General features: G+C 40.8%; 1 protein-coding gene across 5 annotated transcripts in view; it reads right to left on the bottom strand.

Moving 5' to 3' along the window:
- Window positions 1-16,226, bottom strand: part of LOC121395392 (integumentary mucin C.1-like) — a 55,477-nt gene extending 39,251 nt beyond the window's left edge. For 3 of the 5 annotated variants that reach the window (XM_041568797.1, XM_041568799.1, XM_041568800.1), the window contains exon 1: window positions 16,144-16,226. The gene's annotated coding sequence lies outside the window, so the exon portion shown is untranslated. The remainder of the gene's footprint in view (window positions 1-16,143) is intronic. The other 2 variants (XM_041568801.1, XM_041568798.1) reach the window with 2 other exon arrangements.
- Between the last annotated feature and the right edge of the window lie 5,145 nt (window positions 16,227-21,371).

Genomic DNA, 21,371 nt, shown 5'->3' with positions numbered 1-21,371 from the left:
AGCCCAGCGCAGATCAAGATATTTTCGGTACGCTGGATTTACATAGGGGGCGCCCCTAGGCCCACTGTCAGGGCCGCCATCAGGGGGGGACAGGGGAGTCGTGTCCCAGGCCCGGGGCTGAAGGGGGGCCTGGCAGTGCTGCACTTTTCGAAGAGTTGGGCCCCCCTTGACCGCTCCGCAGCCGTTACAAAGGGGGGGGGTTGTGGGAGCACTCACATTGCTAAGTAAAAATGTATATAAGTATAAGGGAAGTGCTACCGACATACCCAAATGGGTCAGTGCACATTCCCTGGGCCCGTCTAAGTAATTCAGTATATATGCAAATGCATGTGTTCACAAAGACAGGGGTTTTTTAGTTACAAAGTTATGATCATAAAGTTGATAAGCCACCATACTACGTCAAGGTAAACCCCACACGGTGGCTCTGCAGCCGTGCCTCTGCTTGCGAAGTCCCGAAGAGGCAGAATGCGGAAGTGACGAACATACGAAGTCCTAAGCGGCGGAAAGACCAACACTGAAGTCCTGAAAAATAATTTTTGGAGCCCCAATTTTGGAGCCCTGGTGCCAAGGTTTTTTTTAAAAAAAAAACTAATTTTTTTAACTTGTAAGGGGGGCCGTGGCGCCAAGGTTTTTTAAAAAAAATATTTTATGGGGCCCCAATTTTTTTTAACTTGTAAGGGGGGCCCTGGTGCCAATGTTTTTTTAAAAAAAACTTTTATGGGGGGCCCTGGCACCAATGTTTTTTTTTTTCACCTTGTAAGGGGGCCCTGACCATCAATATGTGTGTGGGGGTTACTTTTTTAGCGCTGATGTCTGTGTGGTCTTTTAATTGTGATGTGGAGTGGGCGGGATCAGGGGATGGGGCTTGGGCGCCATGGTGGGTGGGGACCAGGGGCCCCCCGAAAATGTTGTTGTATGGGGCCCTGCCCACTGTCTTCCGTCTCCCCTGTCCCCTTCCCTTTATTCGTGTAATGTAATGGGGATTTGAGTACTGGGAATTTAAGAAATGACTGTATCTCCAGCACATCCCCTGTGTTCTTGAACAAATGAGGGTGTGGTTGGGCAGCATGCCACCCCCTAAAATCCTGCTGCCCTAGACCCGGGCCTAGGTGGCCTTTCCACAAATCCGGGCCTGCATTGACTTATATGCAACCTTGGCAGCTCTGAGATGCCAGATTTTTGGATTCAGACTTTTGCCATCCTTGGTGTATAATAAATCCAGAAAATATTGTATTTTTTTCCACTAAAAATTTGGTTTTTATAGTATAAGAACACGAAAGTTTCAGGTTTTTGGCATTCAGAGTTTAATAAATATTTTTTTAAGAATTTAAACTCATTTACAATTAACTTTAAAATAATTGAAAATGTGCTGCGCATGGAATTATTCCTGGGCGGGCATGGGAAGGCGGATGTCAAGTTAGGGGTTAATCTTCTCCTGCTGAGGGGTAACCTAATTGGCGATGCTGCACTCAGAAGGTGAGCTAATTGGTAGTAGGATAGGGTCCCATTGGGAAGTTTGGGTCAGGTGGTAGGGCCCAGGGAGGTATAAATACTTGTGCCGGCCAGCAAACAGAGTCTTCATCGCACAAGGCAGAAGGAAGGCACTGAGACCCCCAGTGCTTGTATTCATGGCAGAATATATGTTTTTCTTTAAGAAGAAATAAAATCTGTGGAAAAATACCTAGTGGAAATTATGGTGCATAAATGATGACCATAACAAAAAATAGTCTTTGAATAGGCAAAAGGTGACCTGCTGGGTTATGAGCAGAGGCTGGCTGTGTTGTGAAAATATGGGATAGCTTATGTTTTTCTATTACACTGTTGTGTTTAAAAATGATATGCCAATAACAAAAATGAGTGCTACAGCCTACCCTCCAACCAAAAGATTTCGTGGTATTGTGTGTGTGTGTGTGTATATATATATATATATATATATATATATATATATATATATATATATATATATATATATATATATATATATATATATATATATATATATATATAAACATTTATAGGTTCATAAGACCTGTGAGTTCAGCATCTATATGGGAGGATCGTGTATATTACCGGTGGCTTGCACCCAGGCAACGAGAGTCTACAAATCGTGAGTGCTGTGATTATTGGGATTTATATATATATATATATATATATATATATATATATATATATATATATATATAGTTATATTGCTATCGTCTGTAGTATAGGTACATCCTACCTCCCCATACGTGTAATTAAAGGGGTTGTTCACCCTGCAAACTCTTTTTTCTGTTCAGTTGCTTTTAAATTGTTCTCCAGAAATAAAGATTATTTTCAGTTGCTTTCCTTTTTTTTTTTTTTAAAGTTTTTCCAACATTGAATGTACCTGTGTTCCAGTCTGGCAGCTCAGTGATCCAAGTGCAGATTCTGAACTGTTACAATTTGCTACATTAGTTGATACATTTCTTAGCAGTGTCTGTGGAATATTAGCAACTATTGTATCAATTCTAACAGCTGCCTTTAATGAAACTCAGGGATTATACTCAGCAGGGCTAAAGGTAAGAAATGCATCAAAGAAATGATTTGAATTTGGATTGTTTGCAGAGTCAGTGACCCCCAGTCCCAGAGCTGCTTCAGAAAGACATAAGAAAGTAAAAAAACAAACTTTACACTAATAGTAGGAAAACGATCACAAATAGAAAATGGGATGAAACAACTTAACTGAAAAAGTGTTGGAAGGTGAACAACCCCTTTAATGTACTGGAAAGGTGCACAGAATTATATTTGCTTTCATTTGGGAAAATGTTATGCTTGCCAAGCAAGTGAATGGGAGGTGATTTTGAGCATTTTGTCCTGCTGTGATTAGTAGATTTGAGGTTGGGGAGTGCATTGTGCTCCAAGCAATTGTACTTGATGTACTCTAGCATTGGTTTTATTGATGTCTTTGCAGCAATGCTGGCTATCCAGTGATTTTAGTAAATGTGCTTCTCTGCTGCTGAATGATCTAAATAGGTATGGAATCTCTTATCTAGAAATGTGATACCCAGAAGCTCCCAGTTAAATAAAGGCCATCTCTTATTTAGGGGCAAATTCCCTAAGCGGCACTAATTTGCTAGCGTCCGCTTCGCAACACTTCACCAGGCGTAATTTCGCCCAGACAACGCTAATTCCCTAAAACACGAATTTGCGTCCAAGACGCCAAATGCTGGGGAAGTTGCGCTAGCGTTAATTCAGCAAGCAGAGCGAAGTTGCGCTAGCATTGGCTAATTTGCATGCGGCGGGAAGTTAAAGTTGAATGGACATATATGTTTCATCAAATACATTATATTACACAAGCCCAGGGAATCTTAGTAAAATAAAGTTGTTATATTGCCCTACACATGAGCCCAGTGTATAGTTATGTGCCATATGTTAGGAAATGTAGGGGGGAAGGAGGGTACCCAAAAAAAATGTACACTCTTTTGCAGCCTATCACCCTGAAAAAAGGAAAAGACGCCAGCATTTAAAGACACCAGCATTTAAATAAATTTTGAGGAAGTCCTATCTACTCTATTGCACTTCGCCTGGTCTGATCTGGCGAAGGCACGTCTGGCGCAAGAGGTAACGTTCAGTAAAATCTGCATCTACTGAATTTGCAAAGTTACAACATCCACCTAGGCCCGGGCCTAGGGCGGCAGGATTTTAGGGGGGTGGCATGCTGTCCAACCACACCCACATTGGTTCAAAAACACTGGGCATGCGCTGGAGATACAATAATTTTTTAAATTACCCATTCACCAATCCCCATTGCTCCTGTCCAGATGATGAAAATTTGCACGAATAAAGGGGAGGGGACAGGGGCGATGAACGGCAGTGGTCCTAGGGGCGCCCACTATGTTAATCCGGCCCTGCATCCACGGCAGGCCTGCAGAGACTCTCAAGGATCCTCCTCATTTTTTTTTTTAGCATAGTCCATTCTAGCCTTTCTATTCTTGATGCTTATGAGTGGCTTGCACCTTGCAGTGCACCCTCTGTATTTACTTTCATGCAGTCTTCTCTTTATGGTAGACTTGGATATCAATACGCCTACCTCCTGGAGAGTGTTGTTCACTTGTTTGCCTGTTGTGAAGGGGTTTCTCTTCACCATGGAAATTATTCTGCGATCATCCACCAGTGTTGTCTTTTGTGGAAGTCCAGGTCTTTTTGCGTTGCTCAGTTCACCAGTGATTTCTTTCTTTCTCAGTATGCACCAAACTGTAGATTTTGCCACTCCTAATATTGTAGCAATTTCTCTGATGTTTTTTTTCCTGTTTTTGCAGCTTAAGGATGGCTTGTTTCACCTGCATGGAGAGCTCCTTGGACCGCATTTTATCTGCCACATACAAGCAACCCCCCAACCCGTTCAAATCAACTCCAGGGCTTCTATACAGGCAGTCCCCAGTGATGTATGAGATAGGGACTGTTCTTAAATTGAATTTGTATGTAAGTTGAAACATATATATACTTATTAAATGCAACTTAGACAGATGTCTGTTTTAACATAGTATTTATTCATTAAAGCTAAATGCTAATAAAAGTCAAGCAAACCATAGTATGTTACTGTAACAGCCCTGTCTGTAAGTCTGAGTTGTATGTAAGTCCGGTGTATGTAACTGGAGGACTCCCCGTATACTCCTAGCCCACCAATCAGTACAGCATACAAATAAACCAATAGAAACAAAGGAGAGGGGTATTAAAAACAAAAACAAGAAAAAGTAAATGAACAAACAAAGGTATCTATAAATGTTCCAATAAGGTCATTCATACAAGCAGGACACATCAAGTTTTGGTTGCATAAAAACCAGGGGTACTGCTAAACAGATTCTCATATATGCTGCCAGTCCACATAGAGACTACCAAATAGCCAATCACAGCCCTTATTTGGCATCTCCAGGGACTTTTTTTACATTTGAATGGGGCAAAAGGTAAAAAAAAAAATCAGGGACCCCTGCTTTAAAGGTTCATCAACTTATGCATACTTTGTATTAATGGTGTAACTAAATGTGTCTTTAATATTGATACGTTCCTCATCATTTGTGAAAGATTAACAACTAGTTTTCCTTTGTCTATTAATGGTGATGAAACATTGGATAAGTCAACCAACCAGCTGCCATTTCAATTTTGTAATAGTTTTATTAAAGGAAAACTATACCCCCCAAACAATGTAGGTCTCTATTAAAAGATACTGAGTAAAACAGCTCATGTGTAAAACCCTGCTTCATGTAACTGAACCATTATCATAATAATATACTTTTTTAGTAGTAAGTGCCATTAGGTAATCATAAATAGAAAATTGCCATTTTAAAAAATAAGGGCCGCCCCCTGAGATCGTAAGATTCACTGTGCACAAATACAAACCACATGTAAGGTCACATGAGCCAATTAACAGACAGAGTTCTGCCTTTTGCTTCCTCACTTCTTCCTGTTACAGTTAGTGTTGTAGTATTTCTGGTCAGGTGAATATTTATGTAAATATATATTCCAGTTTGGTAAGATTCTTTAATATGTCATTCAATTTGATATAAACTATCTGTTGCTTAAGTATTCATTTTGGGGGTATAGTTTTCCTTTAACACTGGCGCTCCAACCTCCCCACCCCAAAAGGTCATATTCTAACTTATGGTGGGCACCTGTCCTCTAGTGCAATAAATATGTATACTTTCTGGACTGCAGTATGTAGAATTGTTAAAATAGTTACCACTATTTCGTTTCAAGCCTGTTCACCTCTCAGTTTCAGCAGACATCTACATTATAAGGAAATCATTATTTCTTGCATTGCTCTTTAATGGCACCCACAAACCACGCTACATAAGCCCATTTGGTGTACTCCCAAAGGGGAATTGGTGGTAAATTAGACCATGTCTGGTAGATCTAGTTATTAGACTTCTTGAATGGTAATGGGGATACTTCATTAACAATAATAAAAATAATAATGATGTGAATCTGTACTTCATATGCACTCTGTCTCAATGAAAACGGTCTAAAGAGACGTGTAATGTTTACCCTATTCTAGTATCACTTCTTTTGATTTATGATTTATTTTGTACATTTTGCTTTTGTTTTGACTTAAAAGCAATAAAAAAAAATATTTAAAATATGATACTTCCTTGTCTCTGTCTCTCTGGCCCAAAATGTGATTAATGAGATTCCTTAAAGTTAAAAAAAAGTTTGAGTTTTGTTGTTTCTTAAAATTATTCCTACATGCGTTTAATCATTAACTAATAGTGTATGTAACACAATATACAGTATATATATATTTATAGAAGTTTGCTTAAGGTGCAGGAATGGAAATGTTTACGAATTTCAAAAAAGTTATAGGTTTCAGTGCGTCATAATCTTGATACAGAACAGAGGTCACATACATTCCTCCAGTGTTCTTGTTTAATTGTCCCTAAACCTTACAACTTTTCTAAAAACATCATTATATTAATGTGATCTAAAAAGAGTTTGTGGGAGTTTTGATATTTGACTTAGTACAGGGAAAAATCAAGGCCGCATCCACCTGTTACTTCTTTAACAAACTGGCATCTATATGTGGTATGTCCACTAGATCTGGGTGATGCTGGGATGAATAAATTATAAGCAAAAGAAATTTCTAGTTCAAAGAGACTAGAAAAGCAACATCCACATAGACAGGCACTCATTGATTTTTACCTACATAAAAAATCTTTCATAAAGTGCTCTTGGCTTTTAAACGCTTAGGCCTAGTGCACATAAGGCCAGAAAACATTTGAAGGTGCAACACAGTAACCTATCCCCCTTCTTCAATAAGAATTCATATATCCAGGTTATGCTGTAAATCTTACAAAAACAAAGGGAAATTTTCCCTTGAAAGATAAGAGCAAACATCATTGTTGCAGTCATTTTACATCCCATTTGCACATAATGAATCAAAACAGTGGAACAGGGAAATTTGTACAGGTATGGGACCTGCTATCCAGAGTGCTTGTGACCTGGGGTTTTCAGATAACAGATCTTTCCATAATTTAGATCTTCCTACCTTAAGTCTACTAGAAAATCATTTTAGTAGACACATTAAATAAACCCAAATAGGCTGATTTTGCTTCAAATAAGGATTAATTTTACTGTATCTTAGTTTGGATCAAGTACAGGTATAGGATCCCTTATCCGGAAACCCGATATCCAGAAAGCTCCGAATTACGGACTGTCTCCCATAGACTCCATTTTATCCATATAATTCAAATTTTTAAAAATGATTTCCTTTTTCTCCGTAGTAATAAAACAGTAGCTTGTTCCAAACTACGATATCATTAATGCTTATTGGAAGCAAAACCAGCCTATTGGGTTTATATAATGTTTAAATGAATTTCTAGTAGACTTAAGGCATGAAGACCCAAATTACGGAAAGATCCGTTATCCGGAAAACCCCAGGATTCTGGATAACAGGTCCCTTACCTGCAGGGCCGCCATCAGGGGGGGACAGGGGGGACAAGCGTACCGGGCCCGGGCATGAAGGGGGGCCCGGCAGCGCTGCATTTTTTTGAAGATCCGGGCCCCCCTTACGAGCGCCCGAGCCGTACGTCTTGCCTCTTCAGTGCCGAATGCGGAAGTGCCGAAAAGCCGAAGCCGATGCGACGAAAAGACCCGAAGTCACGGAAAAAGCCGAAGTCCCGAAGTCACGAAGCGCCGAAAAGACCCGAAGTCACGAAAACAGCCGAAGCCGAAGTCCTGAAGCAGCGCAAAGACCCGAAGTCACGAAAACAGCCGAAGCCGAAGTCCTGAAGCGGTGAAAAGACCCGAAGTCACGAAAGGAGGCGAAGTTGAAGTACTGAAGCCATGAGTTCAATTCTACTGAACACCAGTTTGTGTTTTTTTTTTTTTAATCCCCTGGCCACCAATGTATTATTTTAATATTCTATAGGCCCCTGCCACCAATCTTTTTTTTAAAACTTTTGTTTTTGGGGCCCCAATTTTTTTTTTAACTCGTAAGGGGCCCCTTGCCACCATTGGTTTTTTTTGGGTTTTTTTTTAAAAAAAAAAATTAATTTTCTTTTTGGTGGCCCCAAATTTTTTTAACTTGTAAGGGGGCCCCTGCCACCAGTTTTTTTTTTTTTTTCAAAAAAAAAATAATTTTTTTTTAAATTTTTTTTGGGGCCCCAATTTGTTTTTAACTTGCCACCATTTTTTTTTTTTTTCAAAAAAATTTTTTTTTCTCCAAATTTTTTTTTTGGGGCCCCAATTTGTTTTTAACTTATAAGGGGGCCCCTGCCGCCAATGTTTTTTTTTTTTTTTCAAAAAAAAATTAATTTTTTTTCAAATTTTTTTTGGGGCCCCAATTTGTTTTTAACTTAGAAGGGGGCCCCTGCCACCAATGTTTGTTTATTTTTTAGTTTTTTTACATTTTTTTTTGTTGGGGCCCCAAGTTTTTTTTAACAGGGGGCCCCTGCCACCAATGTTTTTAAAAAAAAAAAAATTTTAATTTTTTTTTTTTGGGGCCCCAATTTTTTTTATAAGGGGGCCCTGACCATCAATAGCTTTTTACAACTTGTGTGGGGGGGGGGGTTACTTTTTTAGCGCTGATGTCTGTGTGGTCTTTTAACTGCGATGTGGGCGGGATATGGGGCGGAGCTTGGTCGTCAGTGTGGGCGGGGCCCAGGGGGCCCCAAAAATTTTGTTGTACGGGGCCCCGTGATTTCTAATGGCGGCCCTGCTTACCTGTACAAGCTACTGTTTTATTATTACAAAAAAGAAAAACAAAATAATTTTTTAAATTTAGATTATTTGAATAAAATGGAGTCTATGGGAGGGGGTATTTTTGTAATTCGGAGCTTTCTGGATAATGGATACCATACATGTACACCATGGGGCAGATTCATCATGATTCTCCAAATTTTTTTTTTGGGGCCCCAATTTGTTTTTAACTTATAAGGGGGCCCCTGCCGCCAATGTTTTTTTTTTTTTTTTCAAAAAAAAATTAATTTTTTTTCAAATTTTTTTTTGGGGCCCCAATTTGTTTTTAACTTATAAGGGGGCCCCTGCCGCCAATGTTTTTTTTTTTTTTCAAAAAAAAATAAATTTTTTTTCAAATTTTTTTTGGGGCCCCAATTTGTTTTTAACTTAGAAGGGGGCCCCTGCCACCAATGTTTGTTTATTTTTTAGTTTTTTTTACATTTTTTTTTGTTGGGGCCCCAAGTTTTTTTTAACAGGGGGCCCCTGCCACCAATGTTTTTAAAAAAAAAAAAAATTTTAATTTTTTTTTTTTTGGGGCCCCAATTTTTTTTATAAGGGGGCCCTGACCATCAATAGCTTTTTACAACTTGTGTGGGGGGGGGTTACTTTTTTAGCGCTGATGTCTGTGTGGTCTTTTAACTGCGATGTGGGCGGGATATGGGGCGGAGCTTGGTCGTCAGTGTGGGCGGGGCCCAGGGGGCCCCAAAAATTTTGTTGTACGGGGCCCCGTGATTTCTAATGGCGGCCCTGCTTACCTGTACAAGCTACTGTTTTATTATTACAAAAAAGAAAAACAAAATAATTTTTTAAATTTAGATTATTTGAATAAAATGGAGTCTATGGGAGGGGGTATTTTTGTAATTCGGAGCTTTCTGGATAATGGATACCATACATGTACACCATGGGGCAGATTCATCAAGGGTCGAATTTCGAAGTGATAAATTCTTCGAAATTCAACCATCGAATTGCTTTACTTCGAATATCAAAGTCGAAGTTTTTTTCACCAAATTTGACCGTTTTACGGTCAAAGTAAAATTGTTCGACCGAACAATGAAATCCTTTGAATCAAACGATTCGAAGGATTTCATCCATCGATCGCACTATTTTTCTTCGACTTCAAAAAACTAAGAAAACTGCTCTAGAAGGTCCACATAGGCTAACATAGCACTTCGGCAGGTTTCATTTGGCGAAGTATTGAAGTTGAAGTTTTTTTAAAGAGACAGTACTTCGATTATCGAATGGTCGAATATTCGAACAATTTTACTTTGTATCGAATAAGTTGTAGTATCCTATTTGATGGTCGAAGTATCCAAAAAATTACTCTGAATTTTTTTACTTTGAAAATTCCCTCAAATTCACTTCGACCCTTGATAAATCCGCCCCCAAGTCTCTAGTCTAGATAAGATGCTGGGTTTCAACTGTGATTTTAGTGAATTATGACCTCTCAACAAGCTTAGGACAAAGGAATCTACACCTTGTAAAGTAACAAGGTTTGAGAATAAAAATTGTGAAAACAAAGCAGGGAAAGATTTTTGCAGATAAAAGTAAATTTGAGAGTGATGGCAATCTGTGTATTAAAATGAATGATTCATGTGTTACTTGCTAAAAAATAACTTACAAGATGTTGGAAACGGAACCAAAATAGTGCTTCTAATGTAGTTTCAAGACAGCCGAGTATTGAATATTTTATTGTATTATTCAGCAGAACAGTTAATACTATAAGGCACCACTGTAAAAACTTTCTCCCATGTTGAAGGTTGATGCTATTCAAAAGCTTCTGTTACAGAAAGGGTATTTTTTATTTTATTCTTCCTGAACAAGTAGAACACATTGTCACCAGAATTTATTTTACACTTGACAAGTAAATTTTTAGCATTTTTCTGTTGCGTAACCTTGGTTTCGTCTTAAATACAGTTTCAATTACCAAAAACATTTCTGTATTTTATTTTTCCTGAATTACTATTTCATTAGTGTAGTTATTCTGTAGTTATTGTTTTTTTTAAACAAATCTTTGTTTTTAATTATATTTAGAGCAATATGATTCTATCCCGAGTCAGACATCCATTCATAACTTATCCAGCTTTAAATTAGCAGCAGTGCAAATATTCCCTCAAAGCACTCACATTACAATTATGATGTTTAAAGGGATACTGTCATGGGAAAAAAAAAAAAATTTTCAAAATGAATCAGTTAATAGAGCTGCTCCAGCAGAATTCTGCACTGAATCCATTTCTCAAAAGAGCAAACAGATTTTTTTATATTCAATTTTGAAATCTGACATGGGGCTAGACATATTGTCAATTTCCCATCTGGCCCAAGTCATGTGACTTGTGCTCTGATAAACTTCAATCACTCTTTACTGCTGTACTGCAAGTTGGAGTGATATCACCCCCCTCCCTTTTCCCTCCCAGCAGCCAAACAAAAGAACAAAGGTAACCAGATAACTGCTCCCTAACACAAGATAACAGCTGCCTGGTAGATCTAAGAACAACACTCAATAGTAAAAACCCATGTCCCACTGAGACACATTCAGTTACATTGAGAAGGAAAAACAGCAGCCTGCCAGAAAGCATTTCTCTCCTAAAGTGCAGGCACAAGTCACATGACCAGGGGCAGCTGGGAAATTGACAAAATGTCTAGCCCCATGTCAGATTTCAAAATTGAATATAAAAAAATCTGTTTGCTCTTTTGAGAAATGGATTTCAGTGCAGAATTCTGCTGGAGTAGCACTATTAACTGATACGTTTTGAAAAAAAACATGTTTTCCGATGACAGGATCCCTTTAAGGTCAGTTTTCCGTGACATCACTAAATGACACGCTACAATGAACACACAACAAAGCAAATGAATAGTATACAGAGGGGATTCCAAGCTTATTGATAAGGAAATACCATTAAACATGAATGGATTTCAGAATAGAATATATTTCATAGGTAAATCAGAATGACACACGATATAACATTTATATTCGATCTTATATTTTTATATTATATACTATCAACTTTCAAACAAAATGCTATTTATATTCACCTGGAAATGACTAGTATCATCTCATATTTTCCAGTATTTAATTTTGTTCTCTCTGATGACTGGTGTGCAACTGTGCCTATTGATCCTCAGGAACACTGGAGCTACTGCCACACTGGACCTGGCTGTTGCTCCAGGGTTCCAACAGTGTTAAAGGATAACTAAACCCTAAAAATAATATGGCTAAAAATTACATATTTTAAATACTGAACTTATTGCACCAGCCTAACGTTTCAGCTTCTCAATAGCAGCAATGATCCAGGACTTCAAACTGGTCACCATCTTGGAAAGTGTCTGCGACACTCAGCAGCTGTTGAGAAGCTAAGCTTAGGGGTTGTCACTAATTATCCAGCAGAAAATGAGGTTGGTCTGTAATATAAGCCGATGCTACAGGGCTAATTATTAAATTCTGATGCTAATTGTACTGGTTTCCTGTGATGCCATGTAGTAATTATCTGTATTAATTACTAATCAGCCTTATATTGTGACATTTATATTCTATGTGTACTGTATATTGTGAGTGGGTCCCTAAGCTCAGTAAGTGACAGCAGCACAGAGCATGTGCAGTGAATGAGCAGAAAATAATATGGGGAGCTACTGGGGCATCTTTGGAGACACAGATCTTTACTCCTAAAGGGCGGTGGTTGCCTTGGGCTGGTACAGAAGCCCAAAACATAATGTACAACATTTCTACCCTACTTTTTTAATTAAGCTTTAGTTCCCCTTTAAAGGACAAGGAAAGCCTTTTTTTTACTTCCTGCATCATTTAAAGGACCAGTAACGTCAAAATTTTTTTTTACAAAATTCGTTAGTATACATCGAAATATAAACACCAACACACTTTAAAATTTTAAATTGCAAAGCCTTTATTAAAAAATAACTTACTGAAACTCCACTTCCTGTCCTCTTCAGAAACGGCGATACGGCGACCATCCTTCCTGCAGCAGTTGATTTCTTCTCCCTGGCTATCTCTCCTGGCCACTCTATGTCTGCCGCGCTCTGCCAGCAAGATTGACAGCCAGCTTCTTCTTCTCCAGTCACTTCTTGATGCAGCCGTACTGGTCCTGGTGGTGATCATCTACGGGGCTTGCACAAAACCGGCGTGCGCTGGACTTCTCCCTGCACACTCGGTGTGCTGCTGCTGCGGACTCTGAGCCCTGCTGCCCCTTTGTTTCCCGTGCACCCTGTGTAATGGAGGTCCCTGCTGACTGGGGGTCTGCGGCGGAGAGCGCTTGTTGTTGCTCCCACCGCCGGGCCTGTCACTCCTGATCGCTGCTCTCATGGATAGTAGCGCCATGGAGAGCCTGTCCCGCAGTGCTGCTGCTTTTGTGTGCTGTCCGTAGCGCTGTCCCAGGCGCTGCCGTCTGAACTGAAGCGCACGCACAGCCTCTTTGTCTGGGAGGCTTCCTACTCAGCTCTAGTTCTTTCTCCGCTGCTGTTACTCTCAATATTGTCCTTCTTCCTGTAACCTCAGTGCTGTCTCTGTTTCTCTCATAACTTTAGCACTGTCGATACTGAGCAGAGCGCACCTGAATAGCGCAGGAAACCCTTTCTTGCATTGGAACTGGGCGCAGCGCTACTTTCCATGAGAGCAGCGATCAGGAGTGACAGGCCCGGCGGTGGGAGCAACAACAAGCGCTCTCCGCCGCAGACCCCCAGTCAGCAGGGACCTCCATTACACAGGGTGCACGGGAAACAAAGGGGCAGCAGGGCTCAGAGTCCGCAGCAGCAGCACACCGAGTGTGCAGGGAGAAGTCCAGCGCACGCCGGTTTTGTGCAAGCCCCGTAGATGATCACCACCAGGACCAGTACGGCTGCATCAAGAAGTGACTGGAGAAGAAGAAGCTGGCTGTCAATCTTGCTGGCAGAGCGCGGCAGACATAGAGTGGCCAGGAGAGATAGCCAGGGAGAAGAAATCAACTGCTGCAGGAAGGATGGTCGCCGTATCGCCGTTTCTGAAGAGGACAGGAAGTGGAGTTTCAGTAAGTTATTTTTTAATAAAGGCTTTGCAATTTAAAATTTTAAAGTGTGTTGGTGTTTATATTTCGATGTATACTAACGAATTTTGTAAAAAAAAATTTTGACGTTACTGGTCCTTTAACCAGTAGCCTCTTGCTTTCCCAGATCACTAACTTTGTTTTTCCAAATACCATTTTTAAATCCAATCATTTTGTCCTGTAGTTTTGCCATTCTGTAGCAACTCGTGTCTGCCATCTTAAAATCACTTACGTCACCGTTTCCGATTATCTGCGCATGTGCGAAAATTCCTGACAGAAAGACGGCTCCCACAGAAGAGAGCACGTTGACAGGTAATACCATCTGTGCATGTGCTAATTCAGAAGAATACCTATTGCGCATGCATGCCGATCTTGGTCTTGAGGGCAGAGCGATGCATTTTGTGTAGAACTTTTTTTGTACTTATCACTTTTGTGAAACCATCAGATCTGGATTTTCTAAATGTCTTTACACTTCAGCCTGTATTGAGGTATGCCTTTCCATGCACAAAATATTTTTAGGCTTTTCTTGTCCTTTAACAGAGCACAAGATGCAACTTGTATACAATATCATTTGAATCAAAACAGTCCAGTTGTATCTGTTTTAACTTATTAGGCAGATTACATGGAACCCTGTGTGCTGCTGGATTTATAGGAGAAAACACTACATCATGGGTACAAACATGGTGAACAGTGGCCAAAATTTCAGTTTGCACATTGCATTTGTGGTCATGAATGACCACTAATATTCACGGCCAGATTAGTACATAGGGCGTCCCTAGGCCGGTACCACGCCCTTTCCCCATCCATTCCTCCGCACTACCCCATATCATATGTGTGTGCATGCATGAGCAAATCTTATCTAGTCGGGCAGGAGCATGGCGATTGGCATTCGGGAGATTTAATAAAGAGCTAGCAAATCTCCCACATGTCCCCAGTGCTTCTGAACCCATTGCGATTTGGCTGGGAGGTATGCCACCCCTAAAATTCTCCCATACTGGGTGACATTTCCACAAATCCAAGTGTGCTAGCGTAAGGTGATGCTAATTGTTGGAGATTTTTTTTATAAATATGCAAACAGTATGACTTTGGTGCATCCATATCCATTACATTCATATATAAATGAATATTTGATTATAATATCCCTTTTAATTACATCAGAGAGAATCAGGGGGGTTGTGATTGGGGTAGGGGACCTGGAGAGGGTGTTGCAGCTGGGGCAGGAACTGGCAAATCAAACAGCTTTCATTAAACTAGGGATGCACCGAATCCATTATTTTGGATTGGGCCGAACCCCCGAATCCTTCGTGAAAGATTTGGCCGAATACCGAACCAAATCCTAATTTGCATATGCAAATTAGGGGTAGGAAGGGGAAAACTATTTTACTTCCTTGTTTTGAGACAAAAAGTCATGCAATTTCCCTCCCCCACCCCTAATTTGCATATGCAAATTAGGATTCAGATTCGTTTCGGCCGGGCAGAAGGATTCCTGCTGAAAAAGGCCAAATCCTGAACCGAATCCTGGATTCGGTGCATCCCTACATTAAACATGTCAATTCTTTTACACTTTCCTGACTGTTCAGAATATTCTCCTCTGTGGTTGGGCCATGGTTATTAAGCCGAATGGCAAATACATATTGGTCAGTGAACTGACCTGCATTATGCCCTCTCCCATAGACTCCGGTTTATCCAAATAATCCGGATTTTGAAAAACGATTTCCTTTTCCTCTGTAATAATAATACAGTACCTTGTACTTGATCCAAACTAAGATAAAATGAGTCCTTATTAGAAGCAAAACCAGCCTGCTGGGTTTACTTAATGTCTAAATGATTTTCTATTACATTTAAGATATTTAGATCTAAATTACGGAAATATCCATTATCAGGAAAATCCCAGGTCCTGAATAGGTCCCATAGCTGTATTCCACTTTATGTGGTCAACATTAAGAGAATTATGCAAATAATGATTAAATTCAGCTTTATATTTGTCCACTCTAATTACCCATAGGGCAGATACTGGATCTCTTACGTGGAAACCGAATATCCAAAACGTTCTCCTATAGAGTCCATTCTAAGCAAATAATTAAATGATTTCTGTTTTCTCTGTTATAATAAAATATCACATTGTATCTGATGGTAACAAAGCTGCATGAATCCATATTAGCTGCAACCCAGTCATATTGGGGTTTGTTAAATTCTTATATGTATTTTAGTACTAAATTTTTAGTATTAAATTATGGAAAACCCTCATACTTGGAAAAACCCCAGGTCTGGATTATGAATCCTATACCTAACAAACACAACGTACAAATAAAGAACACCACTTATAGAACTATTACTATGTACTATACTATACAATAGGAAAAAACTAAATACTGTTAAAATATAACATTCAGGAAAATAGATAATTTGCAATTGATTTAACACTCACTGTTCAATAAGCAGAATAGCTGTGAGTCTGGGTAGAAGGAAGTGACCTGCACGGTGGATTCTCACAGTCTGGCTGTGTGTATGAAAAGAATCTGGTAATATGCACTTTACATTCTTTTGCAGACAAAAGGGGAAATACCCAAGTAAGGAGTTTGCATTCTCAAATATAGTCATTGTCACCTAATCCTCGTGACTTGTCTCACAGGCTCTAGTACAGAGAGATGGGATCTGCTATCCAGATCCTGGTGTTTTTCGGATAACATATATTTCTGTAATTTGGCTCTTTATACCTTGAGTCTACTAAAAAATAATTTAAACATTAAATAAACCCAATATGATTGTTTTGCCTCCAATAAGGATTAATTATATTTTCGTTTAGAGCACGGTTTCATTATTAAAGAGAAAAAAAAAAACATTTTTAAAAATCTGGATTTTCATTTAGAATGGAGCTTTCTGGATGGCAGAACGGATCCCAATACCTGTACCTTTTTAGCATTATTATTATTAGTACTACTATTATGATTTATTGAATAGAGACATTTCTAATTTAATATTGGCTTTTTTTTTTTTTTGCTTTTGGTATCATTATTATATTATAATACTATAATACAGGTATGGGACCTGTTATCCAAAAACAACTCAGGATCTGGGGTTTTCTGGATAATGGATCTTTCTGTAATCTTATTAAATTAAGTCTACTAGAAAACCATGTAAACATTAAATAAACCCTATAGGCTGGTTTCGCTTCCAAAAAGGATTCATTATATGTCCGTTTGAATCAAGTATAAGTTTATAAGTGAATTACTCAATGCTTGTTAAAGGAGAAGGAAAGTCACCCTGCACTTGCCAAATGTTAGGCACCCCAAGTGATTGTATTTACTTACCTGAAACCCCAGGCCGGTGCTCCTATCAGCAGAAAACTGCATTGGCCCAGGGATATACCAGTGAGCACCATGGAGCTGTCACGGCCGGCACCCAACACCAGAACAAGTGCTCGAATCCTGGTTCTGAGCTAAGCTTCACCAGTGGTGTGACCACCTTTGAGCTTCGGGAGGAGCCCTCAGCCTAATCGGGTGCCACCTGGTCTTACGAGAGGTTCAAGCAAGTGTTCTGGCAGGCAATGGGGCACGGCTGGTAGCTAGAGTCTTTGGGACCGAGGATCACGGTAACAGACAAGGATAAGGCAGAAGGATCGTCAGACAGGCTGGGTCGTGGCAGGCAGAAAGCAAGGGTCGTCAGGCAGGCAAGGGTCAAAACCGGGTATCAAGCAGGAAGGGTACAAGCAGAAGAGTAGTCGGATATCAGGCACAGGTCAGGATACAGAATTCAGGATGGTCAAGGTACAGGCTGGGTCAAACACGGATAATCAGATTCAAACAGGCAAAATAGCACAAGGCTTCAGAACAGAGCACCAGAAACAAGTTCTATCACGGGCAGTTTGCTGGGAGTGGAAGTGGCCTATTTATACCCTGTTTGGACGCCAAGGTTTTCGCGCCAAAATCGACGCACACGCGTCAGGATCGACGCGCGCGCGTCCGCGTCAAAATAAAGGAAACGAGACGCGGGCGCGCGCGTCCTAAGGAGGCAAGATGGTGGAACCACGAGGCGGGCGTCCCCGCGGCCGGCGTGGCGGGCGTCCCCGCGGCCGACTTACAGCACCCCCAATCCCAGGTAAAACAGATTTCCTTACATTACCCCCCTCTCTAGGGGGGGACACCGGACCCCCAGGCTTCCCAGGAAACTTTAAATGGAACTGCTTCCTAAGACGATCAGCCTTGATGTCATCAACTGAGACCCAGGAGTTCTCCTCAGGACCGAATCCTTTCCACCTAGTGAGGTACTGGAGTTTGTTACGTACCATTCGGGAATCAAGGAACTCCTGGATCTCAAATTCAGGCTGACCGTCAACTTGCACTGGAGGGGGAACAGAAGTAAGGCGAGTATTAGCGGCAGGTTTAAGTAAAGAAACATGAAAAGAATCAGAAATCTTGAAATTAATAGGCAATTTAAGGCGAACAGACGAAGGGTTGATAACAGTAGTGATGGGGTAAGGACCAATGAAACGGGGACCCAGCTTAAGGGAAGGAACCTTTAGCTTGATGTTTTTGGTAGAGAGCCACACCAAGTCTCCCACTTTATACTGGGGTGCTTCTCTACGTCTTTTATCAGCAGCCCTTTTCTGAGCAGAAGTAGCAGTAGACAAGGAATCATGTACCTGGGACCAAATCAAGGAAAATTGTTCGACAGAGGAATTAGCGGAAGGGACAGAAGAACCAGAATTAGAGAAGGAAAAGGCTTTTGGGTGTAACCCATTAACAACAAAAAATGGAGACTCCCCAGTGGAGGAGTGGGTAGCGTTATTGTAGGCAAATTCTGCCCAGGGTAACAGTTCTGCCCAGGAAGATTGATTTTCGGACACAAAACATCTTAAAAATTGCTCTAAAGACTGGTTCACTCTTTCGGTTTGCCCATTGGTTTGTGGGTGATAGGCGGTTGAAAAAGAAAGATCGATCCCCACTAACGAGCAAAATGCGCGCCAGAACTTAGAGATAAATTGAACACCTCTGTCTGAAACAATATTACTGGGAAACCCATGCAACTTAAATATATGTTGAATAAAAAGTTCGGACAAAGTTTTGGCAGATGGGAGGTGGGGAAGAGCAATAAAATGACCCATCTTACTGAATCTATCCACCACCACCCAAATTACTGTTTTCCCCTGGGACACAGGCAACTCCACAATAAAATCCATAGAAAGATGGGTCCATGGTCTTTCAGGAATAGGGAGGGGAATCAGTAACCCTTGGGACAAATTTCTAGAAGACTTGGAGCGTTGGCAGACAGGACAAGAATCCACAAAAGATTTAACATCTTGTTTACAGGTCGGCCACCAAGCACTTCGAGTAAGTAATGAAATAGTTTTACTTACACCAGGATGTCCTGCCATCTTGGAATCATGAACCTCTCTTAGAACCTGTTCTCTAAGATCTTCAGGAACAAAAAATCTCCCAACAGGAGTGTTAGAGGGAGCGTCTGTCTGAACAGGGGATAACAAAGAAGAGAGGTCAGATTCCAAAGTAGCCACAATGACTTCACCCGGAATAATTGTACTACAGTCATCAGTTTCAGAATATATTGAGTCAAAGCTTCTGGAAAGAGCATCTGCCTTGACGTTCTTTGTACCAGGCCTAAACGTCAAGGTAAAGTTAAACCTAGAAAAGAACAAAGCCCACCTTGCCTGTCTGGGATTTAGACGCTTTGCTGACTCAATATACAACAGATTTTTATGGTCAGTGTAGACCGTAACCTGGTGTTTAGCCCCTTCTAATAGATGCCGCCATTCTTCAAAGGCCCACTTGACAGCTAATAGTTCTCTATTCCCTATGTCATAATTTGCCTCTGCAGGAAGAAATTTTCTAGAGAAAAATGCACAGGGATGTAACCTATTAGTAGTCGGGTGCCTTTGAGAGAGAATTGCCCCTGCTCCCACCTCAGAAGCATCTACCTCAACTATAAAAGGTAGTGTTGTATCGGGATGGCGGAGGATTGGGGCAGAACTAAACTCCCTTTTGAGGAACTCGAAAGCTTGGATAGCTTCCGGAGGCCACATACTGGGGTCAGCACCTTTTTTAGTAAGATTTGTGATAGGAGCCACAATAAGAGAAAAATTTTTAATGAATTGCCTATAATAGTTGGCAAAACCTAGGAACCTTTGGGTTGCACGTAAAGAATATGGTTGGGTCCACTCCAGGACAGCTCTTACTTTGTCTGGATCCATTTCGAGACCCTTGGAAGAAATATTAAATCCCAAGAACTGTACGGAAGCAACCTCAAAAATACATTTTTCCAATTTTGCATACAGGTTATTAGCTCTAAGCCTACGCAATACCTCACAAACATGAAGACGATGATCAGACAGATTGGCAGAGAAGATGAGGATGTCATCTAGGTAGACCACTACGTATATCCCCAGCAGGTCCCGAAAGATGTCATTGACAAACTCCTGAAACACTGCTGGGGCGTTACATAGACCAAACGGCATAACAAGGTACTCGTAGTGGCCATCCCTAGTATTAAAAGCCGTTTTCCACTCATCCCCCTCCCTGATCCGAATGAGGTTATAGGCACCCCTCAAGTCAAGCTTGGAGAAGATCTTAGCATCCTTGACCTGGTCAAATAGTTCGGAGATTAATGGTAAGGGGTAGCGATTTTTTACAGTGATTTTGTTAAGCCCCCTGTAATCAATACAGGGGCGTAAACCACCGTCTTTCTTACCCACAAAAAAGAACCCTGCCCCCGCAGGGGAACAGGAGGGCCTAATGAAGCCCCTGTCAAGATTTTCTTGTATATACTCTTTCATTGCCTGGGCTTCGGGCAATGAAAGAGGGTAGGTTCTACCACGTGGAGGAATTGACCCAGGAACTAAATCAATAGGACAGTCATACTGCCGATGCGGAGGTAAGGTCTCAGCTGCTTTTTTGGAGAAAACATCAGAAAAAACAGAATATGCTGTGGGTAACCCCTCAAAAGAAGTAGTGGCTACTACAGAGGGAAAACAAACCCCACTACATCCTGTACCCCATTGAGTCACCCCCTTAGAAACCCAGTCTATCAGAGGGTTATGCCTCTGGAGCCATGGTAAACCAAGAATAAGAGGAGAGGAAGCTCCCTCAATGAGGTATAGAGCTATCTCCTCACAGTGTAGATCATTTGCACACATGGAAAGATTTGTGGTCTTTTGGGAAACCACCCCTGATCCCAAGGGTCTTTTATCGACAGCCAGAATTCTCAAAGGAGGATTGAGGGCAACCAAAGGAATTTTATTTTTAGCAGCGAATGCTGCGTCCAAGAAATTACCCTCCGCCCCAGAATCAATGAAGGCTGACAATTTAACAGTGCCCGTAGGCCAGGTTAATTTAACAGATAATAGGACCTTGGAGGCAGATTGGGGAGAGGAAACGCCTGCACCCAAATGGAGCTCCCCTTCTCCATTTAGGCTAGAGCGTTTCCCGGCCTCTTGGAACATTGATTGAGGAAGTGACCCTTCTCCCCACAATACAAACACAACCCAAGAGACCGCCTCCGTGCCTTTTCCTCAGGAGAGAGGTGAAAGATGCCCAGCTGCATAGGCTCCTCCTGAGGTTGAGACACAGAGGGGTTTGACAACTTAGCACTAAAATTATGCTTATACAAAGAAGAAGTACCCTGTTCCTCCCGATTTTCCCTCTG

Source organism: Xenopus laevis, chromosome 7L (genome assembly GCF_017654675.1).
Source record: "Xenopus laevis strain J_2021 chromosome 7L, Xenopus_laevis_v10.1, whole genome shotgun sequence".
In the NCBI taxonomy this organism is placed as follows: domain Eukaryota; kingdom Metazoa; phylum Chordata; class Amphibia; order Anura; family Pipidae; genus Xenopus; species Xenopus laevis.
Note: the sequence above shows the minus strand (reverse complement) of the source record. Positions and strands in the feature narration are given on the sequence as shown.